Below are 6541 nucleotides of genomic sequence, written 5' to 3'. Positions count from 1 at the left end.
TAATACAAACGTATGCTTTTATGTAAAACTTTTAATAAAAATTTATGAGGCTGCTGAGTCAGGGTCATTGTATCTTTTGTTTTGATAAATAATGCCAAGGATCCTGCAAAGAGGCATCCCCAATTTCACTTCCCACAGCAGTGTGCATGAAAGCATTGTGATGGTAACACTAATGACCATATTAATGCAGTTGTCCCCCCCATATTCGTGGGGTATATTTCCAAGACCCCGGCTGGATACGTAAAACCGAGGATGGTACTGAATACTGTATTTTTCCTATACAGACATGTGTACCGCATGGGTATGCTGGAAAAGGGATGATTCGCGACGCGGGTGGGAGGGAGCAGGACGGAAAGTTTGTGATTCACTAGGTCCGGGTGAGACCGCAGAGCTTGCATGTCCACCGCCATGCCCAGGCAAACTAGGGCGTTTTTAAGAGGAAGCGAAGCCCTGTCCGTGTTTGGAAACCTCGAGCTTTATTTTCTCGCACGTTCTACCAATGCGGTTTGTAGGTTGCCATGGAAAAGGGGAACGGCACATACGAACAGACGGAATAGACTACATTACCCAGAAGCGGATACCTCATGCTTTTTCTGCCTGAGAGCTGAGCCAATGAAGGCCGAAGAGGGGCGTGCCCTGAGTCGTGGGGCGGGACTTCCGGTGTTGCTTCAGGAGTACTTCCTTTGGCGCACAGTTGCATTTTGGACCGGTACCACGTGGACCGGAGAGATGCGCTAGGGCGTCGCTCTAGGGCTAAGCTGGAAAGGAGGGTGACGTGACAGGGCCGCCCCCGTGGCTGTGAGATTGTGACTACCGGTGCAGGCTCTGTCTCTCTGAGGCTGTCCCCGACTGTAGAGCGGACGCCGTCGCCCCTCGTGCTTACCCGAGTCTTCCGCGGTCCGGCGCCCGACCCTTGAAAACGGCGGCCTGGGTCTTGTGAGCGTTTTATACCGTTTTATAGTGAAGCTTGGAGTGCGATACACAGCAAAAGGTGAACCCTGCCCTGGGCGCCCACCTCACAGAACCCCACAAAGCCCACACGGCCGCGCGGCGAGGACCAGGGCAGCAGCGCTAATGAATCCGGCGCAGGTGAGTGTTGTGTCCCTCGGCCTCAACCTCACACACCCTCATGGTCATAACTCCTTGTCTTCGGGCTCTACCTTTCATTCTCCCGGTTCGTGGTCGTAGAGTTCCTGAAGGGAGTCACTTCTGGCCCAGGGTCCTTAGTATAGGCCAAATAAGTTCGGAAGGGAGTACCAGTCACTGGAACAGGCATGTGCAAAGACTTGGAAGTGAGACTGATTTGGGAGTGATTGAGGTCACCATTGTGTTTTATGAGAACAGACAGCTGCGGCGGCACAAGTCAGGCCTGGAATGGCAGCCGGAGGAGCTAAGCATCCCTTCTTAAAGTTTGGAGCAGAGATGGAGGTGATTTTACACAGATTTCATTCAACAGGTTTCTTCTGGCAGCAGAGTGAAGGCCGAAAAGTAAGGGAGGAGGGAAGAAGACCAGAGAGGAGTGTGAACTGACAGCCTTAAGGTCCTAATACTGGGAGCTTATGGAAGAAGGCTGAGTTGGAGTTTGGTGGTGTCAGGGAGGCATGGTCTGGGTAACACCAGGTGAACTGGCTGGCAGGAGAGTGTTTAGGACCCTTCTTGCCAGACCCAGAGCTTACACAGTATCTTCCCACCTCCATGGTCTGCACTGAGCTGAACACAGTGATCAGAGGGACATGAGGAGCGAAGAGACATGAGTGGTGCCAAGGCCAGATATCTCTGAGTTGGGAGGCTAAGAGATCAGGGACCGGAGAGTGCTCGTGAGCAGTGAGAGCTGGGGAGAGATGCTGTGCTGCTTGTGGGCTCAACTGTTCTCATCATGACAGGGCTGTGTGACCTTCGAGGATGTGTTCGTGTGCTTCTCCCGGGAGGAGTGGGAGCTTCTCGAGGAGGCGCAGCGACGCCTGTACCGTGATGTAATGCTGGAGAACTTTGCACTTGTGTCCTCGCTGGGTAAGTTCTTGTTTTGGTTATCTGTTGGTGCGTGGCAAATTTCCCCCAAATTTAGTGGGTTGAAAAGACAGAAATTTATTATTTCATGGTTTCTGCGGATCAAGAATCATACATATCTGACTTGGATATCTCTAGCTCAAGGTTTTTTGTGACCTTACTGAGGCTGTCCAGGGTTGCCCTCTCATCTGAAGGCTTAACTGGAGATGACTCTCCTTTCAGGGTCATGCACATGAACAGTATACCTTTGGGCTGATTTATCATTTCTTTGCCAGCTGTTGGCCAGAGTCCTCCCTCAGTGTCTTGCTATGTTGTCTTCTCTGTAAGCAGATCACAGGCAGCTGAGTTCCATGACTGTGAGCAAGAGATAGTATTCAAGGTAGAAACTAGTATTTTTGTAACCTGTTCTCAGAAGTAATGTCCTATTGTTTTTGCCATATTCTGTTTATCAGAAAAGAGTTTTTAGGTCTAGCCCATACTCCGCTGGAAGGGTTCACAACGACATAGATTCTTGGGGGTGGGCGTGAGTCCCAGTTTCCTGGGCTGGGTTTACTTCTTCATTTTTCACCCAAGGGGCAGCTCTGTTTCATGGCGCTCTCACAGCATAGCTCTTCTCCTTGGTTCCTTGGAGAAGGTGGTGTGGGTACCAGGGGTGGGCATTGGGCACTGCTGCCTCATCTTCCAGAGTGGCCCCAACACACTGCCCAAAGCTTTGAAATGAAGGGTTTCGAGTCATAAGTCTCGCAGTCTGCACAGCAGATTTCAGATGGCCTGGCCACACTTTGGTTGGGGACTGTCCAGATCACTGGCATCTCTGTTCCCAGATTCTGCCCCCTTCTTCTAACTGACGTTTCCTGGGGTGGGAGCTGACTGTTGCAGGAATCGAGGGCACTGTCGTGGTCTGTCCTTGTGAAGAACAGTGAGCTGTTCCTGCAAAACTTTCTTCCAAGGTTCTTTTTTTTGATATTGAAATTTCTTCTATGTGGGAAAGGTTGCCTATGTCACTGCTGGCCACTTACCTGTCTCCTTTCATCTCAGGGCTTGCAGTTTCCAGGTCCCATGTGGTTACCCGCATGGAGCCAGAAGGGAGCCCAGGGTTCTTGAGAAGGTAGACTCGGCTCCAGCCACAGCAAAGAAGACCTGGAGGAGGCCCGGCCTTGGTGAGTGGAATGGTGACGACAGGCTGGCTTCATATTACACAAGCAGTCAGTGCTTTGTCTACTAGTGTTTGATGCCAATACCAGTGACTAACCTCGTCTCACTTTCCCTTTGTTTTTGATGTATTGCTCACTTGTCATTTGTGCTCTGACTTCAGGTATCTGTTAGTCCCCTACCTTTGTCATCCCATGTCTCATTTGTCCTCTTTTAGTGCTCCATGAGGTGCTCTACAGCACTGGCTTTCATTTAACATGTCATGATTTCTGCACATATCCTTGTTTCCTTGAAGACTATTCAGTTCCAGCCAGATATGCGTGGTCCTGGACAGATCCTTTGGGACAGCATTTGCCTGTCACAAGGAACCTTTGTCTCATTAGGAGACCATGCCTTTCTTCCTTACACTGTTCCCCATCCTTGTACCCTCACCCCTGTGAGATCTCCTCCATTCTGTGAGACCTCCAGTGCATAGCAGCCTTCCTCATCCTGACTCTAGTGCTGTGTTCTGCCAACAGGCCTACGGACTATACCCTGGTAGTATCAGACACACATTTCTTATGGGATACCTTTTGCCACCCATTAAACATGTGTTTGACCAGCATTTATCTTCTTTCAGGTTGTTGCCATGTTGCGGAGGAAGAGCCTGTGCCTTCTGAGCAGAGTGTTTCTGTAAGTGTCGCAGTTTAGAATGCTCAAGGCAGGTCCTTCCACCTAAAAGGCTCACTCATGTGGCATGTCTGGCCCAGTCTTGAAAGACATTTGCTTACCTGGCTGAGCCACAGGGAACACCATCTGGACAGTGACCACATAGCCACATGTGAATTGTGTAGGAGAGACTTTCAGTTCAGTGTAAACCTTGACCAGAGGCAGAAGCAGCAGCATGGAGAGCAATTCTTTAGAAGGGAGGAGGCCAGGCCTTGTTTGTGAAGCACTACAGATCCCAACATTAAAGAAGGCCTTCACTTGTAGGGAGGATCAGAAGAACTGGCCAACTCTGACCTTGTTTAGTACCAGGCCCCTCTCTGTGGGGAGAAGCCACACAGGAGCATTGAATGTGGAATGCCTTTCTGTGCTGGCATTGCTAACAGACCTTTATGTGTGTTGGATCTACATAGGCAAGAAAGCGCAACCTGGGACCACAAAGCCTTCCTCTTCTTAGCTGCCCTTGTTGGAGGGGGCCTCACTGCAGGGTCAGTTAACTCAAGGAGTCTCAAGGGACTCCCCAGGGGGTAGGGATCGGTCCAGGGAGCAGCCAAAATGCAAGAAGTCTAGGGACATTTTCCCACAGGGATAGCCTCCCCAGGAAGTTGAGCTCTGTACATAATGCTATGGGGACAGATGATGATCTGCCCTTGAAAGTTTTATAGGAGCAGGTCTCCAGGACATGCTGTCCCCAAGCAGAACACGCGTGGACCAGGTAATGCTTCCGTGGCCTGCGCAGGGAAGGATTGGCACACAGGGAAGCAGCACGGGTATGGGTTCAACAAATGCCTTTCGCAGATTTACCGAAGTAAAGCCCTATGACTGCACTGGATGTGAGAAAGCCTTGAGAGGACAGAGCTTTTTCCCACTCTAGACAAAGTCTGTGAGTGCAGCATATTCTGGTAAGTCTTTTGTGACAGCTGTATTTTCACTCGTCACATGAGGATTCTCACAAGAGAGAAGCCCCAAGTGCAGTGGCTATGGTAAGATCTTCCCTCACCCTGTTGTTCCTTTTTGGAATAATAGGATCCACACTGGAGTAGAACACTTTAAGTATAAAAAATATAAGAGAGCTTTTCGTGCTAGCTGTCCCCTAACTCAACACGTGAGGAGTCACACTGGGCAGAAGCTCTGTCAGTACACTGCATGTGGGCTTGCCTTCAGCCTTCGTTCATCTGTCACTCATCCTCAAAGGATCCACACTGGGGAGCAACACTGGAGTGAGAGATATGGGAAAGCCTCTTGCAAGTGGACACACCTCAGTCAAATTCAGAGAACTCATACTGGGGAAAGACCTGTTGGATGTAACTCTTGAGGAGAATCTTTTGACCAGAGGAAACATCTTACTTGGTATCTGAGAATTTTACCAAAGAGAAACCCCGCAAGTGTCATTACTGTGAGACAATCTGAGGCAAATCGTCAGCTATTGTCATCTGTCTAAAGCGTCATATTGAAAATTGACCCAGCCTAGGACCTTACTCTACATCGGAGAATTCATAAAGGAGAGAGAATCAGTGGTTATTGTGCAATTACAAAATCCTTCAGCTGTAGAACTACCTTTAGAGTGCACCGAAAAGCAATCACAGGACTATTTTAAAAATAACAGACATAAAGGAGGAAATAAAAAGGAAGTAGATGTAACAAAAAGAAATGCCTTCATGGCTTGATTTGGGTTTCCCTGACAAACCCATGACAATTTGTTATTGGTTGTTTTGTTGTTGTTGAGTGGCAGGGGAAGAGCAAGATTTCAAGTAAAAGAGCCTTGTTCCTGTCACCTGACTTAATGTACATACTCTCCCTCCCATGTCAGGTTAGCTGCATACTTGAGAGCAGTTCAGCAAATATTTGTTGAAATCTTTTGTTATAGAACATCGTCTCAGCCATTGAGCATAAGTCTTTGTGCCAAACATGAAGCCTTGATTTATGAAGCTCTTAAAACTTAAACCAGAATACTAAAAGTATTGTTGCCTAAGATTATTTTATGTCAAAGGAAATAAGTACATACTTATGAATGGGTACATTTTACTGTACTATTTAAGGTCTCAGTTTTTATCTATTTATTTACTTAGTATTGTTTTTGAGATATAATTGACATATAACATTGTATACAAAGTTTAAGATGTACAGTATATTCATCTGATACATTTATATTGCACTATGATTGCCATTGTAGTGTTAGCTAATACCGCTATCATGTCACAGGTTTATCTTTTCTTCTAGTGGTGAGAACAATTAAGAACTAATCTCTTACTGTGTTTAAGGTTTGTAATACAGTTTTGTTGTATGTAATCTCTGTACTGTATATTAGATTTCCAGGAACTTTACCTACTAGTTGCAAATGTGTACCCTTAAACAATAATCTCTCCCACTCCCACGCCCACCAGCCTTTTGTAACCATCATTCTACTCTTTGTTTTTTCAAGTTTGGTTTGATTTTTTATTTAGATTCTGCATGTAAGGATATCCTGTAGTATTTGTCTTTTTCTAACTTAGCATAATGCCCGCAAGGTCCATTCATGTTTTTGCAAATGGCAGGATTTCCTTTTTTTCTCATGGCTGAATAACATTCTCATTTTCTATATGAGTATGTGTACCACTTTTATCCATTCATCCTTTGTTGGACACTTAGGTTGTTTCCATTTCTTGGCTATTGTGAACAATGCTGTAATAAACATGAG

General features: G+C 47.0%; 1 long non-coding RNA gene across 1 annotated transcript; it reads left to right on the top strand.

The window, feature by feature from the left end:
• Positions 1 to 661: 661 nt before the first annotated feature.
• LOC105304867 lies at positions 662 to 6326 on the top strand. The gene is made up of 4 exons (XR_897035.2): positions 662 to 1089; positions 1884 to 2010; positions 3046 to 3167; positions 3779 to 6326. It is a non-coding gene; the product is annotated as an uncharacterized LOC105304867 (long non-coding RNA).
• The last annotated feature ends 215 nt before the right edge of the window (positions 6327 to 6541 follow it).

The sequence above is a fragment of the Pteropus vampyrus genome, unplaced genomic scaffold (assembly GCF_000151845.1).
Source record: "Pteropus vampyrus isolate Shadow unplaced genomic scaffold, Pvam_2.0 Scaffold357, whole genome shotgun sequence".
NCBI classification, from domain to species: Eukaryota; Metazoa; Chordata; class Mammalia; order Chiroptera; family Pteropodidae; genus Pteropus; species Pteropus vampyrus.
The sequence above is the reverse complement of the archived record's forward strand: the minus strand, read 5'-3'. Positions and strand labels throughout refer to the sequence as shown.